This window comes from Bubalus bubalis, chromosome 7, assembly GCF_019923935.1.
Source record: "Bubalus bubalis isolate 160015118507 breed Murrah chromosome 7, NDDB_SH_1, whole genome shotgun sequence".
Taxonomy (NCBI): domain Eukaryota; kingdom Metazoa; phylum Chordata; class Mammalia; order Artiodactyla; family Bovidae; genus Bubalus; species Bubalus bubalis.
The window spans coordinates 63,537,855-63,562,862 of record NC_059163.1 but is presented as its reverse complement, the minus strand read 5'-3'; positions in this window follow the sequence as shown (position 1 = coordinate 63,562,862).

Below are 25,008 nucleotides of genomic sequence, written 5' to 3'. Positions count from 1 at the left end.
TATATAGGTTGCTCATAACTTTCCTTCCAAGTAGTAAGCGTTTTTTAATTCCATGGCTGCAATCAGCATCTGCAGTGATTTGGGAACCCCAAAAAATAAAGTCTGACACTGTTTCCACTGTTCCCCCATCTATTTCCCATGAAGTGATGGGACCAGATGCCATGATCTTAGTTTTCTGAATGTTGAACTTTAAGCCAACCTTTTCACTCTCCTCTTTCACTTTCATCAAGAGGATTTTTAGTTCCTCTTCACTTTCTGCCATAAGGGTGGTGTCATCTACATATCTGAGGTTATTGGTATTTCTCCTGTCAATCTTGATTCCAGCTTGTGCTTCTTCCAGCCCAGTGTTTCACATATAAGTTAAATAAGCAGGGTGACCATATACAGCCTTGACATACTCCTTTTCCTATTTAATACAGACTGTTATAAATTCCTCTAAGCTATTTAACACAAGCAGTCAGTCAAAGATGTCAAATGGGTGTATTTTGTTACTTTGCCTTGTAGGTATAATTCTAAAACAATCAAAGGACTTCAGAAAGAGCCAACTTAAACATCAGGGGTGGTAGGGAGGAGTTGTTTGTTTCTACCATTCTAGCTTCTACTTCTGTATTCCTCAACCCTTCTTTTTTTTTTTTTTTTCTTTCTGATAAAGTTGCGTGCCTTATTCACCTTCTTCTATGTTAGGAGCTATTGTACTCTTGGATGCCATGGAGCTAATTGGGGATCAGTCCTTGATATGCCACTTGGATTTCTGTGCCTATTCCATTTCTCTGGCTTTCAATATTTTGGTACTTGACCAACACCACCTACTCTCAAACTGAGTTAACTATCATCTGAGACCACTTGACTACCGCACCATTGTACCACTTGGTTGTTGGGCAGACCTGTCATTAATCTATCCAACCATATGGAAACACTTTCTCTTAAATGTTCTTGAAACTAGTTACATTTTCAGCTTTACTCTATTTATGGAGAGATGACACAAGCATACAGAGATGCTCTCATTTTCATATTTTTATTCATATTCATTTCACATTTTTACTCATAGATATTATTTGGTATTTCCAGCCAGCACTCTTAAACCTTGATGTCATCTTTAACACTTGTGGGGATTTTTCCCTCCTCGTTGGCCATCATAATTTCACTTTTATTCCCTCTCTCTATGCCCAGTCCGGTCTTTATGAACTGGCTACTGGATTTGAGCACTAGGTTCCTGCAGGGCTAGCATTTGAGGATCTGCCTTTATAATCAATAACCATCCAAAAATCACACTCACTTCCAGAAATACAACCTTGATCACATCTCTCACTTTTTAAAATTTTTCAGTTTATGACCTCTGCTTATGGTTCATGTCTTAGTTAGATATTGACAGTTCTCTGAAGTCTAGCCTTGCATGATCAATCAATCCTATTCTTATTTTTCATATGTCCTAGGATATATCTGATTCTCCTCAAAATGTATTACTCACTGTTTTTCAGGAATATTTCCACATTTCTACTTCTACTTATCTGTTTATGTTTTCTCTGGCATTCATTTTTCACTTCCCTCTATTAAGAACTTTTACTCCTTTTTCAAGGGTCATTTAATATCAATTTTTCAATGAGAAGTTCTGTTTAATCACTCCATGGAGTGCTCAGTGAAGTGAAAGAGGAAGTTTTAAAAGCAATAAATAAGGTCACAGTTAAATAAATGCTGTGTTTGGAGATTTGGTTCAAAGAAACTTGAACACCACACGCTGCATTATCCTTACTCTTTGGGACTTCTTCACCTAGATTATAGTTCCTTACAGTCACAGATCATATAATGTTCCTCTTCCTTTTTATTGTCTCCTATAAATCTTCCAAATAAAATGTTTAATATTGATTTATTGTTTGATTGCTTAAGTTAGAAGGTATGTTTTATAAAGGCAAGGCTCTAAGTAGAATTTTTTAATTTGATTCTGTCCAGTGATTCAAGAAAGCTCCCAAAACCTCATTTATTAATTATACAAATAATCATCAAATAATTTATTAGAGTATGAAGTATACTTTTAAATGCTGAGGAGATGGCAGAGTGGGGGAAAATGCCTTGCTAAGTGTTATTTTCAGCATTTAGCCTTTTTAAAGATTATATTTCTTGATATTTATAAACTATCATATGCTTTTATTATATTACATTATTAAATATTTCTACATATTATATTCTCTATATTACATATTGTTTTCCTTTTTCCTCTCCACTAGAGAGGTATACCTAATCATAGACTTTTTTTCTCATGGTAGATAATAAATACATAATATGGGAACACCATGCATAAAATACTTAAATACAAATATCATAATCTGTGCAATTTTTTGTAAGTTTGACTGATGTTCAGTTTACTCCTGTCCTTTATATGAATAAACTATTTTACTTGAAATCAATGTTTTCTTTTCCTTTCTTAAATTTATTTAAAGGGAAAAAATCTTGGGATTACAAAGAGTTGGACACAATTGAGCAACTTCATTTTTTTAAGGATCTAACACATCTTTCTCCCATAAAATCACACGGTTGACTCCTTCACTTTCTTCTGTCTATACTTAGATGTCATTAAGTATAGACCTTCTTGAACCACATTATATAAAATATCATTCCTTCTCCACTGTTTATGATCTCTTTTGTATTTATTTGCCATTATTCTTGTACCACTTACATTATCACGTTTTCTCATTTGTATGCTATGTGCTATGCTAAGTCATTTCAGTCGTGTCTGACATTTTGTGACACTGGACTGTAGCCTGCCAGGCTCCTCCATCCATGGGGATTCTCTTGGCGAGAATACTAGGGTAGATTGCCATGCTTTCCTTAGGGTATCTTCCCAACCCAGGAATCGAAATTGGGTCTCATATCTCCTTCATTTCAGGTGGGTTCTTTACCCACTGAGCCACATGGGAAGCCCTTCTCTTATGAAACATTAAAATAATGTTTTTACTTGATACTTGGTAGAATCTCTGTCAGGCAAGGAATGTTGTTTTCTTCACTTCTATGTTGAGGAAGTTGGAAAGAATGACTTGTAAAATGTAGGTGATTAATGAATATTGTTTGAATGTTTGAAAAGCTGTGTTATTGAAACTTGTGGGAATCTTTACTTTTTATTTAAACAATTCTAATTTGAACATTTTCTATTTAATTTCAAGTAAGAATGATATGTTTATATGAAACCATTTAGACAAAATAGACATTTTTATATTCCATGTTTCATCCACTGGGAAGAAACATACTTCTGTGCTCGTATGAATGAACTACAATGAAATATGCACCAATGGAATAAATAATTCTCTAGATTTCTTGAATTAAGCTATGGAATAGGAGACACAATTGTCTCAGAAGCATTCTAGAACATAAAAGGAAGATGACTTGCATTCAAGCATAGGTGTTTCCCATAGTTATAACAGCAATAGTAACTTATTAAAATTGTTTCTCTACTTTTGTATCCTTTTTTAAGTCCTATAAGCTTGTGTATTTGAATATGTACAGCTTTATGAAGTCATGTAGTATGAAATGTTTTGGGATGTTTGTAATCACCTACAGTTAAGGGCAGCAAAGTTGTCTAGTATTCTCATTGTGGTCTTTTCTGTCTTAAGAAGAAGTATTATATTAAAAAAAAATTAGTTGGCAAAATATGGCAATAGAAAAAATATATGTCTATTCTGCAAAAGTGTATGTGTAGGTGAGTGTGTATGGAAAGAGAAAGGAAAAGAGAGAGCTGTTTTACTATTTACACAAAAATAAAAGTTACAACATACATAGTGTCTTAAGGAGAGTTTTATTGTTATCTTATTATAACCCAGTTGAGCTCTATAAAAATTCTCCAAATGTATAACATAAAAGCCAGTATTATTTACCATCTCTACTGCTTCAACATTTACTGTCTAGATCTTTATGACAAAAAGTATATTTTGTATATTTAACTGTTTATCTCTCCTTTTAAAATTTTGTATTATTTTCTAAGGATGAACTTACTATTTCACTGTGTGAATTGTCAAGTCTTGCTAGAAATTCAAGTCCATTTCACTAGGAATAGATATATGAAACTTCATGTTTCCTAGCTGTGCATATATACACACCTATTAAAGAGAAATATTATGATGTCTTTCTTTGATATAAAATATTGAAAAGATTTTCTGTTTCAATTCCAACTTTAAATAGAACAGTGAAATAAATATAGGATATATAAAAATAAATCTGTCACATGAAAGAGTGTAGATCATACTGTTTCTAGTGTTATTTCAACCTCTCCAGTTCTACAAATGGTTAACTACATACTAGATTAATATTGAATTGTGGAAGAAAAATGACTGGATCTTCATTATCTCTAATATGAGTCATTATATTATTAGAGACATACTTGTCAGTGACATTGCTTCTCCAAGAATTTCACCTGAGTTTACACTTTATGAATAAAGTAAAACAGTTAATGTTTTCTGAATTGCTAAACATAATGGGAAAACTAATCTACTAATCTAAAAGTAATATTTTAAAATATTTTTGATATATGAAGAGTGAAACATCTGTTACAGTCATACAATAACCTTCATAATTGTGTCCATTCATCATTTAAGAGTAACTCAACATTTATTTTATAATTTTCTGTTTAGTAATTGTTAAAAGCATTGTTTGTAAAAAAAAAAGTTATCAAATAGTACAAAATTAAAACACCTTTAAATAACTGCCACAAGAAATAAAAACATCATTCAATTATTTTAATCTTATTTATTCACAATATAGATCATATTCTGTATCAGAACACCAGTCCAAATGATACAGCATATATGTTCTCTACTGAAAAAATATGTACCTCTGTTTTTTTTCTTGGTATAGCTATTTAGAGCAATCATTTGTCTGGATTATTAAGATGAACGAGGATTGTTGAAACAAAAAGGCAAATAAAAGAATGAGAAGGAAATGTAGCATAAGAAATATCAGAAAGAAAAAGAAACAGGAATCTTGTTATATATGATCCAATTTAGTATACAGACATGGGCTTTCCTGGTGGCTCAGATGGCACAAAATCTGCTGCAATGCGGGGGACCTGGGTTCAATCTCTGGGTTAGGAAGATCACCTGGAAGAGGGCATGACAACCCACTCCAGTATTCTTGCCTTGAGAATCCTCAAGGACAGAGGAGCCTAGAGGGCTACAGTCTATGAGGTCACAAAGAGTTGGATATGGCTGAGCAACTAAGCACAGAACAGCACAGTATATAGACATAGAGATACATAATGCCATTGTTAATGTATATGACAGTGAAAATAGAGAAGTGGAGTCAAACTTCACAAAATGAGAATATCTCTCCTCAGTTCAGTTCAGTTCAGTTTAGCCGCTCAGTCATTTCCGACTCTTTATGACCTTATGAATTGCAGCATGCCAGGCCTCCCTGTCCATCACTACTAAATTGGAGAAGGCAATGGCAACCCACTCCAGTGTTCTTGCCTGGAGAATCCCAGGGACGGGGGAGCCTGGTGGGCTGCCATCTATGGGGTTGCACAGAGTTGGACACGACTGAAGCAACTTAGCAGCAGCAGGCCTCCCTGTCCATCACCAACTCCCAGACTTAATTCGAACTCACATCCTTCGAGTCGGTGATGCCATCCAGCCATCTCATCTGTCATCCCCTTTTCCTCCTGCCCCCAATCCCTCCCAGCGTCAGAGTCTTTTCCAATGAGTCAACTCTTCGCATGAGGTGGCCAAAGTACTGGAGTTTCAGCTTTAGCAGCATCCCTTCCAAAGAACACCCAGGGCTGATCTTCTTTAGAATGGACTGGTTGGATCTCCTTGCAGTCCAAGGGACTCTCAAGAGTCTTCTCCAACACCACAGTTCAAAAGCATCAGTTCTTTGGTGCTCAGCTTTCTTCACAGTCCGACTCTCACATCCATACATGACCACTGGAAAAACCATAGCCTTGACTCTAACTCATTGACAATTGGTTTATTTCATTATGATTAATACTTTTAAAAGACATCCATTTCTGAGTAGCTGTACATATAACAATATTTAGGTGAAAGACATAGAATGTGAAGTCACATGTGAAAAGTCTAGTTTTTCTGTGTAAAAAACATTCTAAGATGCATTTATTACTTTAATTAATAAATTCAAAATTTTCATTGACTGAGCCCTTTCTATCAAATTAAGTACTTAAAATAAATACCATTCTTTTAGACAACTAAGGTACCTTTTCTTAAAAATAGAACTGGCAAAAGAACTAACGGGTTTGACACACCATATCGGTCATGGCCAACAAAGTTATGACTGACAGCCTGCCCAGGGCCTCAGGGACATATCTTTAGAAGAAGGTTAGTGTCCAAAGCCAGAGTTCAAGGAAAAGGTCTGGAATAGAGCAAGACTAATACCTCAGAGGGTAGCAAAAGCTGCCAAGATCAAATTAAAATCAATTCATCAGTTTATGGGCAACTCATGTGGCAAAGACAAGGCCAGAGCTCTATGATTCTGCACCACACAACCAATGAAAAATCATTTTTATAAAGTCTTCAGAGAGGAGAGTGATATCTTGTGATAGTAACCAACAAGCTGTCAATTTATTTCAGGTGTTTGAGACAGTCTCTCTCTCTCTCTCCTTATTCAAGAAAGACATTAATTTTTCAGAATTGTATTTTGTGTAACATTTTGTGTTCCTTGGAGAATTTTTCACAGTCATTATTAAAAATGGTAAACCCATATTTTGCAATCTATATTGTGGCATAATGTTAAAACTTTGTGCAAGATATCACTGATGCTAAGAAAAGACTGATTTGGATCACATTTCTGCCACTTAATAACTGAACAAACTTGAGATGTTATTTTACATCTCTAAGCTTTGGTTTCACTACTTCTAAAATGGTGTTGATAATAAATGGCCTGCAATGTTGCTATGAAGATGAATTGATAAAATGAAAGTACAATATTTAAAAAGAGGTTGGAGAAGAGCTATAGTAGCTATAATTTTATCTTGCATTTCTCTGACAGCTAAGTTCAGAGACTAACATATAACCACCACAGTTCATTCTGCTGCAGAAGATGAAAATTATAGATCTAGGATGGCATAAATCTTTCATCTCAGGTATTAATGCCAACATATTCCTAATGGTTACATGGTGAACTATATCAAGGAAAGTTTTGGAGTTCATTCAAGTCCACCATGAAACACTATCTATAGCTGGTAGAAAAGAATGGCAGCATAACTATCGATATTAATCCCTATGTACAATGCTTAATTAAAATAATCTGACAATTTTCTTTCAATGTAAATCACCTTAATTTGGAGTGTTTATAAAAATTACTTAAGTGCTATGTAAGTGGAAAATTAGCTATGCTGTAAGGTTCATAGAAGCACACAAAAACAAAATAATTCAAATATTTTGATCATCAACACTGTTAATAACACCAATAACATAGCAATCACTCAGATATGATTACTATATATTTTTTAAAAATATATATGTGAGGTGAAAGTTGCTCAGTTGTGTCCGACTCTTTGCGACCCCATGGACTATAGAGTCCATGATATTCTCCAGGCCAGAATACTGGAGTGGGTAGTCTTTCCCTTCTCCAGGAGATCTTCCCAATCCAAGGATCAAACCCAAGTTTCCTGCATTGCAGGCAGATTCTTTACCAGCTGAGCCACAGGGGAAGCCCTGTAAAGAAAAAAAGAAAAAAGAGTACTTATATATAAACCATAAACAAGTTAAGGAAAATATTAATAGCTACCGTTCATTTTGTCATATTTCTCTTTTCTTTCCTAGAGGTATTTTAGAACTTGTATAAATAGATTGAAATACCAGGAAACTTTCTTTCATTTGTTCCTGGAGAACAATTGTTCTGAAGCATCATATAGATGGTAGAGCCACAACAGGAAGACACAATACAAATACATGGTAGTAAGAAAATCAAATGTCACATACTTTAATTTTTGTTGAAGATATAACATTCATCAATCCTTCAGGACATACAATATTATAATTTAAATATAAAACTGTTAAGGAGGTGGGAGGGATGTTCAAGTGGGAGGGAACATGGGCAAAAATCTGTGGCTGATTCATGTTGATATTTTATAGAAATCAACAGAATACTGTAAAGAAATTATCTTTCAGTTAAAAACAAATAAACAAACCTTACAACTGTCTTGGAGATAATTTTTAGTACCTAGAATCTGTCTAATGTTAACACAAAATTTTAATATGTTGACAGATAAGGGGATAAAGTAAAATAGGTCTAATACCTAATTTCTATACCTTTGAAATAAGTAGGTACCCCTAAGTAACAATTCACTTAAAATGCCTCAGATGACCCTGAATGCTTTTTGTTGTTGGAGGTGGTATTGGAAGGCATTCACAGATGAATTATGTTTCTTGCCAGAGTTAATTGGATTATATTTTTCTTCAGTTCAGTTTCTCAGTCATTTCCAACTCTTTGAAACCCCATGGACAGCAGCACACCAGGCCTCCCTGTCCATCACCAACTCCTGGAGTTTACCCAAACCCATGTCTATTGAGTCGGTGATGCCATTCAACCGTCTCATCCTCTGTTGTCCCCTTCTCCTGCCTCAATCTTTTGCAGCATCAGGGTCTTTTCAAATGAGTCAGCTCTTCACATAAGGTGGCCAAAGTATTGGAGTTTCAGCTTGAACATCACTCCTTCCAGGGAACACTCAGGACTGATCTCCTTTAGGATGGATGGGCTGGATCTCCTTGCACTACAAGGGACTCTCAAGAGTCTTCTCCAACACCACAGTTCAAAAGCATCAATTGTTAAGCACTCAGGTTTCTTTACAGTCCAACTCTCACATCCATACATGACTACTGGAAAAAGCATAGCCTTGACTAGACGGACCTTTGTTGACAAAGTAATGTCTCTGCTTTTTAATATGCTTTTAGTTAGTCATAACTTTCCTTACAAGGAGTAAGAGTCTTAATTTCATGTCTGCAGTCACCATCTGCAGTGATTTTGTAGCCAAAAATAATAAACACTGCCACTGTTTCCATTGTTTTCCATCTATTTGCCATGAAGTGATGGGACCAGATGCCATGATCTTTGTTTTCTGAATGTTGAGGTTTAAGCCAACTTTTTCACTCTCCTATTTTCCTTTTGTCAAGAGGCCCTTTAGTTCTTCTTTGCTTTCTGCTGTAAGGGTGGTGTCATCTGCATAACTGGGGTTATTGATGTTACTCCTGGCAATCTTGATTCCAGCTTGTGCTTCCTCCAGCCCAGCATTTCTCATGATGTACTCTGCATATAAGTTAAATAAGCAGGGTGACAATATACAGCCTTGACGTACTCCTTTTCCTATGTGGAACCAGTCTGTTGTTCCATGTCCAGTTCTAACTGTTGCTTCCCAAGATGCATACAGATTGCTCAAGAGGCAGGTCAGGTGGTCTGGTATTCCCATCTCTTTCAGAATTTTCCACAGGTTAATGTAATCCACACAGTCAAAGGCTTTGCTATAGTCAATAAAGCAGAAGTAGATATTTTTCTGGACTCTCTTACTTTTTTGATGATCAAGCAGATGTTGGCAGTTTGATCTCTGGTTCTTATGCCTTTTCTAAATACAGCTTGAACATCTGGAAGTTTATGGTTCATGTATTGCTGAAGCCTGGCTTGAAGAATTTTGAGCATTACTTTACTAGTGTGTGAGATGATTGCAATTGTGTTCTAGTTTGAACATTCTTTGGCATTACCTTTCTTTGGAATTGGAATGAAAATTGACCTTTTCCAGTCCTGTGGCCACTGCTAAGTTTTCCAAATTTGCTGGCATATTGAGTACAGTACTTTCACAGCATCACCTTTTAAGATTTGAAAAAGCTCACCTGGAATTGAATCACCTTCACTAGCTTTGTTTGTAGTGATGCTTCCTAAGGCCCACTTGACTTCACCTTCCAGGATGTCTGGCTCTAGGTGAGTGTGAGTGATCACACCATCATGATTATCTGGACTGTGAAGATCTTTTTTGTATGGTTTTTCTGTGTATTCTTGTCTCCTCTTCTTAATATCTTCTGCTTCTTTTAGGTCCATACCATCTGTCCTTTATTGTGCTCATCTTTGCATGAAATGTTCCCTCCGTATCTCTAAATTTCTTGAAGAGATCTCTAGTCTTTCACATTCTATTGTTTTCCATTATTTGTTTGCACTGATCACTGAGGAAGGCTTTCTTATCTCTTCTTGCTATTCTTTGGAACTCTACATTCAAATGGGTATATCTTTCCTTTTCTCCTTTGCTTTGCTTCTATTCTTTTCACATCTATTTGTAAGGCCTCCTAAGACAGCCATTTTGCTTTTTTGCATTTCTTTTTCTTGGAGATGGTCTTGATCCCTGTCTCCTGTACCGTGTCATGAACCTCCACCCGTAGTTCATAAGGTACTCTATCGGATCTAGTCTCTTAAAACTGTCACTTTCACTGTATAATCATAAGGGATTTGATTTAGGTCATTCCTGAATGGTCTAGAGGTTTTCCCTACTTTCTTCAATTTAAGTCTGAATTTGGCAATAAGGAGTTCATGGTCTGCGCCACAGTCAGCTCCTGGTTTTGTTTTTGCTGACTGTATAGAGCTTCTCCATCTTTGGCTGCAAAGAACATAATAAATCTGATTTCAGTGTTGGCCATCTGGTGATGTCCTTGTGTATAGTCTTCTCTTGTGTTGTTGGAAGAGGGTGTTTGCTATGACCAATGCGTTCTCTTGGCAAAGCTCTATTAGTCTTTGCCCTGCTTCATTCTGTATTCCAAGGCCAAATTTGCCTGTTACTCCATGTTTCTTGACTTCCTGCTTTTGCATTTCAGTCCCCTATAATGAAAAGGACATCTTTTTTGGGTATTAGTTCTAAAAGCTCTTATAGGTTTTCATAGAACCTTTCAACTTCAGCTTCTTCAGCATTACTGGTCAGGGCATAGACTTGGATTACCATGAAATTGAATGGTTCACCTTGGAAACGAACAGATATCATTTTGTCATTTTTGAGATTGCATCCAAGTACTGCATTTCAGATTCCCCTTTGTTGACTATGATGGCTACTCCATTTCTTCTAAGGGATTCTTGCCCAGAGTAGTAAATATAATGGTCATCTGAGTTAACTTCATCCATTCCAGTCCATTATAGTTCACTGATTCCTAAAATGTTGATGTTCATGCTTGCCATCTCTTGTTTGACCACTTCCAATTTGCCTTGATTCATGGACCTAAAATTCTAGGTTCCTATGCAATATTGGTCTTACAACATCGGACCTTGCCTCTATCACCAGGCGCATCCACAGCTGGGTATTGTTTTTGCTTTGGCCTCTTCTCTTCATTCTCTCCGGAGTTCTCTCCATTGATCTCCAGGAACATAATGGGCACCTACTGACCTGGGCAATTCATCTTTCAGTGTCTTATCCTTTTGCCTTTTCATATTGTTCATAGGGTTCTCAAGGAAGGAACACTGAAGTAGTTTGCTATTCCCTTCTCCAGTGGACCACATTTTGTCACTATTACTTTTCTTTAAATAATCGTAAATTGTTCTTTTTCAAAAATATCCATGATTTTCACAGAGAATCTTGTTAACCTACAAATGAATGATTTAAACTTGACTGTAATTCTTTTTTTTTAATTTTAGAACAAGGAATATATAATTTTTTGCAGTTTACTTTTTATCTTTTTCTTCCTATACAGTTTTTTTTTTAATTCTGTAAGTTTGCTTTATTTCACAACAACACAGAATATTTCAAAATACAGAATGTTACCCCTATACTGCTCTGCAATACCAATCTATTAAGCTATTATCCAGAATAGTCGTATAGAACAAGGAATATGCATTTTTAATTTAATTTTTTAGTGAGACATTTTTCTATAAAATCTTTAGCATCAGTAATTTCCTAATATATTTTTGAGCATCCAAGGAAATTTTTTTAAACATTAGGCCTACTATAGATTTTTTTATACCTAAGACCTGTGCTGAATTTGGTCAGAGCATATACTTTGGTCCGACAGCTAAGAGAAATTGTTGACAAAATAAGTAAAGTGCAAAATCTAGCTTAACCATTCTAAAGGTAAGCCATTATCGTAGTAAGATATAAACAGGTCAGTTCCAAGACTTTTGAGTAGTTTTCTCAGCAAAAATTCTATACCACATCTCAGCATTTAGTGCTGACAAAGACTCTACAGAAATGCAGTGTTATCTGAGAAAGGAGGAAAGAAACAAAATATTCATAATTTATTTCTTACTGAGAAATCATGGAGCTTAGGTGGGTTATCAGAATTCATGACCACTGAACTTTAATTCAAATAGGAGAAAGTCCCCAGAAAGAACATGATTTGGCATAATTCATTATTAGAGCTAGAAGGGGGATATCATCTCTTCCTATTTTTTCCTCTCAGACAGGAGCTTTTGTGGCACTTTTGCTAGGTCAGAGACTTAAAATTGGGGATTGGTCTTAGCCTTGGGCATCAGATGATATTTAAATTCCTACTATTCCTTTCTGGGGGATTACCGTGGTGCTAAGCAATAAAGAATCTTCCTGCAATTCAGGAGACATGGGTTCGATCCCTGGGTCAGGAAGATCCCCTGGAAAAGGAAATACATACCCACTCCAGTATTCTTGCCTGAAAAATCCATGGACAGAGGAGCCTGGTGAGTTACAGCCCACGAATTCATGAAGAATTGGATATGACTGAGAAACTAAACAACAGCATTCATTCCTGGATATTCAAAATCTATGAATAACTCTTTCTGCTTTGCAATGCCAATCTATGTTTGCTACCAGAACTCTGGAGCCTAGAACATCACTTCTGTAGTGCTTGTAGAATTCAGTTGCATATACCCAATTCAAGGTTAAGCTTGAAACTCAACATTCAAAAGTCACCCTGACACTTCCTTGGAGTTTGTGCTTAACCCATGTGTGGCCCATGGCACCCATCTGTGCCATGCTGTGCTGTTGCTTCAGTTGTGTCTGACTCTTTGAGACCCTACGGGTAGCTCACCTGGCTCCTCTGTCCATGGGATTCTCCAGCCAAGAATATTGGAGTTGGTTGCCATTTCCTTCTCCAAGGGATCTTCCCAACTCAAGGATCAAATCCACATCTCCTGTGGCTCCCTTATTGTAGGTGGATTCTTTACCGCTGAGCCATGAGGGAAGCCTATGGTGTCTTCTACTGTTACCTAAAGTCAAGAAGCTACACAATTTATTTGTAAACCACAAAACGCAAAAAACAAAAAATTTAGCAAGTTAAAGATCTGTGTTTTGTAGCATCCTGTAAGTGCATTCCAAATGTAAATCCACTCACTCTAGTGAAGTCAGAAACTTCAATCAGTTTTATTTTTCTATCATAAAATGTTACTTTTTCCATTTCTTTAAGTTTGTAAAACAATAATTTCAATTTAAGAATCTTGAAGTTCTTCAGCTAATTCAGTTGAGCAGAGATGGCCCTTTCCAAATTTATGGCATTCAGGTGCAGAAGTAAAATAGATACTTTCCGTAGGTAGGTTCCTCTCAAGAGAAAAAAGAGGCAAAGCACGTTCCACTCCCATTCACACTGCCTCCCCTGGGAGGATACTATGCTAAAAAGCATCTCATTTCACATGAAAGAAAAAATCTTCAAAGAAGGAAGTTTTCCTCCCGCTTTCAACAATAAAGAATCTTGGTTGGCTTTTACATCTGGGATGGGAGTGTGAAGAGTTCCATGGACCCACTCCTAGTGAAACTAGTGTAACTGATGAAGAATTTACATTAAAGTCATAGAAACTGTACTGAGAGTATAGAGCAAATAGCATTTACTCAAGAAAATCTACTAAAACTTAATATGAACAGTTAGAGTCTATGTGACCTAGCCATGACCAGCTCTCTGCCCTTCCCCACCACACACAGCTGAGCATAAAGAAAGGTTTGTTCTGGGTGGGTGTGACTGAGAAGATTGGGCTCTCTCTCTATTCTGCTCCAGTCAGAGAGATACATTATCTCCTGTGAAGGAGAGGAAGGATGTGAGTATTTGTAATTCTTTCTAGTTTAAAGTTGAGGCTAAATTGCTGGTGAGAGTGAGGGAATTTTGGGTACTCTCCTCTCCACCCTGTCCCATACATCTGCTGTACATATACACCCGGTTTGACAGGCTGAAAATTCTGAAGCTCCAAACTCCCTCATATCAGCTTGCTAATGACACAGAGTTCCTATTAAAATAGGGGCAAGCTGAGAAGCATACAGAGCTACTCCTCTTCAGGTCCATCCTTAACTTTTGATCAGACAGTGTCACCAGAACTTTTCTTAATTTTTGAAGCATGGCTTAACTGTTTTTGAATATATTTATAATGGTTACTTTGATGTCTTTGTCTGTTAAACCCAACATCTTGGTCCTCTCTCAGGCAGCTTTGGGTTCCTTTTTTTTCCCTGTGTGTGGGTCATCTGTGCATGCATGCTAAATTGCTTTAGCCGTGTCCAATTCTTTATGACACTATGGCCTGTAGCCCACCAGTATCCTCTGTCCATGGGATTTTCCAGGCAAGAATACTGGAGAGGGTATCCACCAGAGGCAATCATTCTACCAAATCACCTGTTAAGTAGCTTAGAGATTTTTTTTTTTTTTCCCTGAAGATGAAGCAATCTATGAGAACATAGAGACCCAAAGCTCTAAAACTTCAGAAACAACCTATTAAAAAAAAAAAAAAAGTAGGGAAGTTCAAGTGTAAAGACACTCTTTAAAACAATAGTTCCTTTTGTTTAAAGGTAAAACATAGTCCATTTCCACCAGTGAGAAGAGGAAACAGAAAACTAAGAAGAGACTTCAGAAGGACCACCCGCAAAAACTACACCCTGTTCCAATTTAATTGGATTAGACTCTAGAGCAGCTTATGCCATAAAGCCTTGCTGAAAACAATACAGCAATCAGCATGCAATTAGTGGATCCTAACAGCTGGGTGAAAAGCAAATTAGGCAGACAATTAACAGAGAGATCAGGAAAAGAGATAGCCAAGGAGAGCCTTCCAAAACTGTTGGCATCCCAGAATAACTCTGAGCATAGTTCCTAAGGTTGTGCCCTTCAGGTAGCAGCATCAGAGGCTTCTCAGTGCAGGAGAATAGCTTCACTAGGATAGTTGAGCCAAACCACTATCAAGTAAACTTACCACAACTAAAACAAGTTCTGGTCAGGAGGGAGGTAGATCACTATCCAGATTTGTTAAATTGTGTTCTGTAACATGTTCACTAATCAAAAACAAAAGAATCATATATAAAACATGCAAAGAAGCAAGACAATATGGTCCGTGGGCTTCCCCTGTGGTTCAGGGGTAAAGAATCCACAGGCAATACAGGAACCGCAGGAGACTCAGATTCCCTGGGTTGGGAAGATGCCCTGAAGGAGGGCCTGGCAACCCTCTCCAGTATTCTTGCCTGGGAAATCCCATGGACAGAGGATACTGGTGAGCTACAGTCCATAGGGTCATAAAGAACTGGACACAGCTAAAGCGACAGCATACATGCGCAGATGGCCCACACACAGGAAAAAAAAAAAAAAAGAAGCCGAAGCTGCCTGAGAGAGGATCAAGATGTTGGGTTTAACAGACAAAGACATCAAAGGAACCATTATAAATATATTCAAGAACAGTTAAGCTATGCTTCAAAAATTAAGAAAAGTTCTGGTGACACTGTCTGATCAAAAGTTAAGGATGTATAATGTCATATGAAACGAGTCGCCAGTCCAGGTTCAATGCATGATACTAGATGCTTGGGGCTGGTGCCCTGGGACGACCCAGAGGGATGGTATGGGGAGGGAGGAGGGAGGAGGGTTCAGGAGGAACACGTGTATACCTGTGGTGGATTCATGTTGATATATGGCAAAACCAATACAATATTGTAAAGTTAAAAAATAAAAAAAAAAAAGATGGAAAAAGCATAAAAATAAACTGAAAATACATACTCTGGGATAAAAAAAAAAAAAGTTAAGGATGGACCTGAGGAGGAGCAGCTCTGTATGCTATTGAAGCTATTTTGGTATCAACTCAAACTGGGTTCTTAGAAATTTAGGATATTAACTATAATCCCCAGGATAGTAACTAAGAAAATAACTAAAAAATACATAGAAAAGGAAATTTGGAGGTAATCCAAAAAATGCACTAGGAAAAGTACAATAAGCCACAGGAGAAAGGATTATTGGAGGAACTGAGAAACAAAAATTTATATGGCATATAGAGAATAGCAAAATGGTAGCAGTAAATCCTTTCTTACCAGTAATCATTTTAATTGTAAATGAATTAAACTTCTCAATTAAAAGACAGTCTGGTAGAATGGATAAAATATATGATCTATTTTCTTTCTGTAACTCTATTGCTGCCCAAAGAGTTAATTTAGACTCAGAAACACAAATAAGTTGAAAACAAAAGAAAGGAAGAAAGATATTTCATCCTGTAGTAACCAAAAAAGACCTGAGGTGACTATTGTAATATCAGAAAAACAAACAAACCAAAAAACCCAAACAGACTTCATATCAAAATTTTCAGAAAAGAAGGTTAACTGATCAACTGATTAAAGGGTCAAATTATCAAGAAGACATAAATATTACAACAGGCACACACAGACACAGATTACAAGGCAAAGGCTCATGTCAAGCACATAAAGCACTAGAACTGGCCAGGAAATAGGGGTTGGCGAAACTGTGGTCAAGAGCCTTTATTGTGGTTTCTGCAGGAAGGAGGAGGAGGGGCAGTGTCAGCAGATTATTCTGATCATTTCAGGGGACTCTGTGGCACAAGGCTGTCCTTAGTTGTCAGGGGTGATTAGGATGGGTGGAGACTGGCCTGGCAAATAAGGGTCCCCAAAAGGAAGTGGTAGCCGGTATGGCGTCTGGACCGGTTGGTATGCATTTGAAGGCACACTTAGGGGTAAGCTGTTTACTCTAAGAAGGAATTGGCTGACCCCAAGAGAAACAGCCTCTCCAGGGACAGCAGGGCCCCAGATGTCAAAACATCAGAATACATAAAATAGGCAGATCTCGCCCATGCAGACACATTCCAAATAATTTCTATAAATACTCTGCCATTAAGAAAGTGGAGCACAATTCCCCAGTCAATGTGGACTGTGCTAGAGATTTTCTTCCACAGATAACAGTAGGGTCAAGCAGGAAAAAAAAAAAAAAAAAAAGAGTAGTTTATGGTGGAGAAACAAGTTTCCCAAGTCAAGTCATTAGGTTAACATCAACAGTGATGAATCATATTGATAGCATGTGCCTTTGCTATGGCTTCCTTGGTGGCTCAGAAGGTAAAGAATCTGCCTGCAATGCCGTAAATCCAGGTTTGATCCCTGGGTTTGGAAGATCCCCTGGAGAAGGGGATGGCAACCCATTCCAATATTCTTTCCCTGAAAATCCCATAGACAGAGGAGACTGGTGGGCTGCAGTCCATGGGATCACAGAGTCGGTTAAGACTGGCTGACTAAAAATTTCACTTTCTTATGCTATAATGAGGTACAGAATAGTACTTCCACTCTGTATGTTTTCCAAAATATATTATTCAAATTGCATCATGAGAAAAATATCAGACAAATTCTAATTTGGAGACACTATGAAATGTTAAAACTTCTAACCGTTAATGCTCAAAATTGACAAGGGAAAAAAAAAATTCTGAGGAACAGTCACAACCACCAAGTAGAGCCTTAGGAAACATGATGACTATATGTAATGTGGTATCCTGGAAGAGATTTCGTGAAAACTGAAAAAATAGTTGACTTCAATTAAAAATAATATTTTAATATTGATTCATTAATTTTGACAAGTCCAGATGTATAGGATGTAAAAAATGTTATTACCTTCTTTTTTCTATGTATATATATTTTTTCACAATCATCTCTTATTCTTCTAACAAAAATGTTATGTTAGGTAAAAAGTGATTTTATTGCATATATTAACTTACATAGGACTGCTTTTTCTTTCTTTTGGCTTTGCATTTTCTCCCTAAAATAAGCGTTAAAGTGTTAGCTGCTCAGTCGTGTCTGACTCTTTGTGATCCCATGGGCTGTACCCTGCCAGACTCCTCTGTCCATGGAATTCTCCAGGCAAGAATACTGGAGGGGTAGCCATTCCCTTCTCCAGGAGATCTTCCTGACTCAGGGATGGAACCTGGATCTTCTGCATTACAGGCAGATTCTTTACCATCTGAGCTACCAGGGAAGCCCAGTAAGAATCACCAAGCTGTTATATTTTGGATAGAGAAATAATGAAAGTAATTTTTAAGTTTTCCAAAATTAAAACCATTTGCTTTAAAGTTTCAGTTTTTACCACTGCTTGTGTTAGCATGCACAGTGGGCAAGCCATAATATAACATAGCAGCATTGTGTTCAGTAAATATTATCTACAGCTATATTTATGAAAATATTTATGATATATCATTGATGAGTTTCCCCCTAAATTGACCTGTCAACAACCATCTTGTTGAGTTTGGAAGTAGAATCACCAGTTAAAGTCAAATCTGGAAATAATCTCTGTCAATAGTTTGACTACAACTTGTTAGATACCCTGAGTCAGAAACACACAAAGTTCTTTCAGATTTATGATCCTAAGAGATTTCGTGAGATAATTAATTTTTGTTGTTTTTAAGCTGATCAGTACTAAGACAAATTATTGTGCTACAATACTTAATACGTATGAAGTGAAATGAAGTCGCTCAGTCATGTTTGACTCTCTGCAACCCCATGAACTGTAGCCCGCCAGGCTCCTCTGTCCATGGGATTCTTCAGGCAAGAATACTGGAGTGGGTTACCATTTCCTTCTCCAGGAGATCTTCCCGACCCAGGGATTGAACCCAGGTCTCCCGCATTGGAGGCAGACGCTTTAACTTCTGAGCCACCAGGGAAGCCCACTTAATACGTATATTGGTACCCAAAAGTAAGGTGCTGTTGTAAGAAAAACTCAAAATTTAAGAATAGCTTTGTATCAAAGCTGGCCAATAGAGGAAGAAATGTTTTAAAAAGGCTAATTTGTGTTAAATTGTTATCAGAAGCCTCATGTTCTTTCATAAGGCTATGGGTTAAACTCTTGTAAGTGAGTGAGTTAAATCTTATTTGAAATTATAGGAAAGAGAATCTTTGTCATGTAATATTAGTTTACAAACACTATGCTGTAGTTATAAGGTGCTATGGACTGCACTGTGTCCTCTCAAATCTCCTGTGTTGGAGTCATAATCCCCAGTACCTCAGAGCTTGAGTGTATTTGGAGATAACCACATTTACAAAGGTAAATAGGGTCATATAAGTGGGTTGTAATCTCATAGGACTGGTGTTCTTGTAAGAAGAGATTAGGACACAGCACAAAAGACACAGGGAGATGAGCATCTACAAACCAAGGAGACAGGCCTTAGAAAAAACCAACCCTTGACCACTTATCTTGTCATTCTAGCCTTTGGAACTGTGAGAAAATGAATTTATTTTGTTTAGGCCACTGTAGCAATTTGTTTTGGCAGACCTAGAAAATGAATACCAATTTTGGTACCAAGAAGTAGCATGCTTCTGTACTAAGTATCTAAAAAGTGAAAGTGGCTTTGAAACTGAGTTTTGGGATAGAGATTGGGTAAGTTTTGAGGTTAATATTAGAAAAAGAGTAGATTGCCTTTGCCTGCCTTCTCCTGGCTGCTTACGAGATAAATTGAAGGAGAAATTGTTAAGCAAAAAAACAAAACTGGAAGATTTGGAAAATTCTCAGCTTAAGCATATTGTGAAAAATGAGGAAGCATATTCTCAAGAAAACACTGAAGGCAAGGCCAAAGAAGGTTTGCTAAAGAGATTATAGGTACCTTATTCATGGATCCAATCACCCATCTTAACAGAACCCAAGAATAGAGATGGGGTTATACCAGCAAAAACTGTTGCCTGCTTGGACTGAAGGAGACAGAAATAGAAATTTTTCCTAGAAATATAATAAAATAAAAGTAATATGTTAGATTTCTAGGATTCTATAGAATGTGCCAATAGAGCTGCTACTGTTAAGTCGCTTCAGTCGTGTCTGACTCTGTGCGACCCCATAGACGGAAGCCCACGAGGCTCCCCCATCCCTGGGATTCTCCAGGCAAGAACACTGGAGTGGGTTGCCATGTCCTTCTCCAATGATAGCCAACAGAGCTATCTAGCTGTAAATATGTGTTATCTCTCAGTTAAAGGAGAGGAAGACCCAGAAGGCAGTTCAGAGGTTGGCAGGCATCCACTGCCACCACAGACCCACTGGGCATAGCCCAGAACTTCCCCAGTCAAAAGTTTTACTGTAATCTCCTAAGACACCTGGAGGTAGAACCAGTCACCTAAGCCCCTCCTGGTTTTCTGAACTCAGAAGTTGTATAAAATCATAAATGTCATCTTAAGTTGCAAAATTAGGGGATGGTTTGATATGCTGCAATAGGGAACCAGAACTGTGGGACTGTTGTGAGTCTAAAACTAATAATGCACAATGCTGTGCTTCTGCCACAGTATAATTTCTCAATCTACATTATAAATTGTTATTTTTATTAACATTAATTATATTTGATGGGATTCCCCATTTATTAGTGTATTCCAAGAATATTGGGAGAATGCCTCTAATTTTATCAACCTTTCAGGAACATCTGAATAGGTTCCAATAGAAAAAATTAACTTCTAACTAGAATAAAGTTAGACAGCTATTAAGCTATATTTTTCAAAAGCATATCTCATTTGGTTTTCTGTAATTTATTCTTACATAAGTCTCTTTGGTAAGTTTACAATACCTTACTTTATCCATCCATAAAATAAGAAATAATTTCTACCTACATACCTCACGGGATATTGTGAAAATTAATGAGGTAACATCTATAAAACTCTAGAAGACTTTAAATAGTGCTATAAAATGAGGATTTTATCCAGGTGGGTGGGTCCTATCTATTTTTCTCAATGGTTTCCAGCAGGTGATAGATGAGATGATGGATAGATAAGTGAATAGGTAGACAGATGGGAGAGTAGGTGGGAGAAAGACAGAAAAAATAGAATAAATTACAATACACATTATTGGTTTTGAAATTTTATTGAAAGTGTCTGTCTTACTTCCTAATCACAGGTATTTTCAATTATATGCAAACACCCATATTTGACAGCTATCTGCCTTCTTTTTGGTATTTTTGGACTGATCTAGGGGGTATTAGTTGTATCTTCACAATTCATTCGGCACTCACTTTTTCACTTTTAATCTAAATAAGATTGCTTCTTATAACGAAAAAAAAATCCACTAAAATAACCCAATTTTCTATGCATTTTTATGAACCCCTTCTTTTCTTCTTACCCAAATTATATTTTTCAGATAACTGATGCTTCACTATTTCTCTTTTACATATACACAAGTGTCTGTGTATGTAAATATAGGACTATATAATAGAGCATTAAAACGGAATATATCCTGGCTGATGTTCAGTGACACACAAAATGCAAGAACAAAAGTATAGATGACAAGTCATCGCAAGTTTCCAAAAGACAGATGGATTATCTAAACAATATTTGCATATATACAGTGTGAGACCCATAGCTAACTGCACTCCCCTAAATCCAGTCCAGTATAGACTCTTAACCAATCATGAAAGAGGTTGGAAATTTAATTTAAGAGACTTTGGGGAACTATAGGTCTTACTAAGCTGCTGCAGAGAAGGGACTGGGGAACTTTCTTCTTATGGCAAGCCTGGTGGGGACAATACAGAAAGCTTGTATATATCCATTGGAACTTGGAGAACACAGTATTTGGTGTATGGTTCACACTCTTCATTCCAAAGAGTAAAACACTGGCTTGAATGTCTTGGGACAGTGGAATAGAAGACACTGATTCAAAAATAACTCAACTCATAATGATCGGGTATTAAAGTTGCATGCTTCTCGCTGATGGATTGAACCTGGATCATTTAACCAATGTGTCATAAAAGTTACCTGAAAGGCAAAAGACTGAAATACAGAAGAAGAGTTGAATCCTCAGATATTGAGGAAGGATCTTTCTGAGTGACACACTAGGAGGCACTCATAACCGTCACCACTTATGAGAGCTCTGGAGTGAGCAGCAGAGAGGTGTTTTCCAAGACAGCATGGAAGTGCTCCCAGCAGAATGCAGCTGGCTGTCTACCATCACTGCTCTTTATACTATCCCTGCCTGCTGCCTCTTATCACTGGTTATCTCACCTCACCACTGAGTCCTAATCAGTCAGAGGCTGTCTCATGAGTGGAAAACAAGTATGGCAGGGGAAAGAGAGATTATTCTGAACTCTTTCCCTCACAGGCTCCTCCAAACAGAAGCAGTCAAAAGCTATGAAATGAGAGTGGTTCTGACTTTAAGTTTGCAATTCTGAACTTCCAACGTTCTGGACAATTCATGAAAACGAGTCTGTTTGAACTTGAAGGCCTGTGAACATTTTTTTAGTACCTGAGGTCTATAAGACAAGTCAAGGAATATGCCTTAAATTTTACCCAAGGTCAAAGAGGAATTGATCTTCAAAGTAGTTTGAATAGAAAGTTGGAGGTATAAATCAAGTTGTTTTCTATTGTACCCAAGTCTCCACTGCATGCATACGAATTCACCCATACCTACACACAGAATACAAACATTTATATTCATATGCATGTGTTTTTTCTCAGTTATACAGAAATATATTCTTAATGAGTGTATAGAACATATGTCTCAGCATATTCTCAATAAATTTGTGCTTTATGTATGTGAACATATTTACCTTGTAAAATATCACAATTTATTATATCATTTTATTATTACTCCCATTTTATATATTGGGAAATTGAATACAGAGTAAATAAGTTACTTGTAAAAGTTCACATAGATAAAAATGGAGAAAGAAGGTTAAGATGCAGGCAGGCATTCTGACTTCAGAATTTATGTTATTAACTACTGTACCACGTACTTACTTGTTACTTGTTAGTTTCTCAGTCATGTCTGACTCTTTGTGAGTCCATGGACTGTAGCCTGCCGGGCTTCTGTGTCCATGGAATTCTCCAGGCAAGAATAATGGAGTGGGTTATCATGCCCTTCTCCAGGGGCACTTCCCAATCCAGGGCTCGAACCCAAGTCTCCTGCATTGCAGGTATATTCTTTATGATCTGAGCCACCAGGGAAGTTACTGTACCACATAGTATATCTTTTTTGTTCAAGTATTTATAAATATATATGCATATACATCAATATATATGTATATCTGTGTATTTGTGTGTATACCTGTTAACATATAGTATTTTCATTCTCATTACTCCTTTAATAAGCAGCTTAATTATTTTGGAGAAATACTCAGAGTGCTTCAGTTATTCCACTTTTATCTGAGACTGCATACTAGATCACTTCTCTCCATACATTTTATAAATATGAAATGGCATTATCTTCTACAATTTATGGGGACAGGGAGATAGGTAGAAAAAAACAGAGAAAACCTAAGTCCTAAAGTTTAAATTTAGTTGATAACACATCAGTGATATATCAGATCAGCTTATATTTTCAAAATTAATGGAAGTTTTATGAAATTCCTTCCAGGTTTGTTTTGCTCATTTTCTTCTATAAGTAAAAGATTTGATTTAAATTGATTTTTATTTTACATAAATTGCTCTAGATGAATTCAATACATGTAGAAATATACCCTCTTACTCTGTATTAGAAAAAAAAATAAGCATGCTTTTTATATGAGTGTTCAATAGTAGTAAAAAGCATTTAGATATTTTATGCAAAAATAATACATTAGGATCTTCTCATCATTCTCTTCAGTGAGGTTATATGAGAAAACTATACTACTTAAACTGGTTTTAAAATGACTTTCTTTACATATACTTTGTTTCTTTGTATGAGCACATTATTCATTTTTGAATGCTATTGTTGTGAAAGTATTATTGTTTATCAGTGTTAAGAATTGAAAATGAAGAAAAATAGCTAGAAGAAGCATATTATAGTGGTATAAAGAATGGACTTTGGTACTAGATGGCCTGAATTTGAATTTTGGCTGAGTTAATTTCTATTTTTGTGCCCTTAACAAGTTTTCTAACCTGTTTGTGCTCTAGTTTCTTCATGTGTACAATGAAGATAATAATAGCAATAACTCAGATGCTGTGAGAAGCACTGGGTTGATATTTACGCATTTTTAAAAAGATGCTCAACATCGCTAATTTTTATCAGGGAAATACAAATCAAAACCACAAAGAGATATCACCTCACACTTGTCAGGATGGTTATCGTCAGAAAGAACACAAATAATAAACATTGGTGAAGATGTACAGAAAAGGGAACCCTGGTACACTGTAGGCGGAAGTGCAAACTGGTGCAGCCACTGTGAAAACAGTATGAAGATACCTTAAAAAATTAAAAATAGAACTACCATTTGCTCCAGCAGCTCCATTGCTGGGTATGTATCTGAGAAAATAAAAACATTAATTTGAAAAAATACATGAATACAGCATTTATATTTGCATTGTTTACAGTTTCCAAGGTATAGGGGCAACCTAAGTATCCAGCAACATATAAATGGATGAAGAAGAAGATGCGATATATACATATACATATATAAACACATGTGAGTGCAGGCAGACATATAAATTATATATATATATATATATAATCATATATATACATATATAAATTAGATATAAACATGTATGTATATATACAATGAAATACTACTCAGCCATAAAAAAGAATTAAATTTGACATGTGCAGCAACATGGATGGACTTGAAGGTCACTATGCTAAAAGAAATGTTAGAATAATGTTAGATAGAGAAAGACAAATAATATATGCTATCACTCATATATGGAACCTAAAAAATATAACAAACTAATAAATATAACAAAAAGCAGACTCAGGGAGACCAAACTGGTGGTTACCAGTGGGGAAAGGGAAGGCGGGAGGGGCAAAATACCGGTAGGGGTTTAAGAAGTACAAAAGTTTATGTATAAAATAAGCTACAGGGATATGTTACACAACACAGGGAATACAGTTAATATTTTATAATAACTATAAATAAGTTGAACCGTTAAAATTGTGAATCAGTATATTATACATCTGTAACTTATATAATATTGTACAGCAA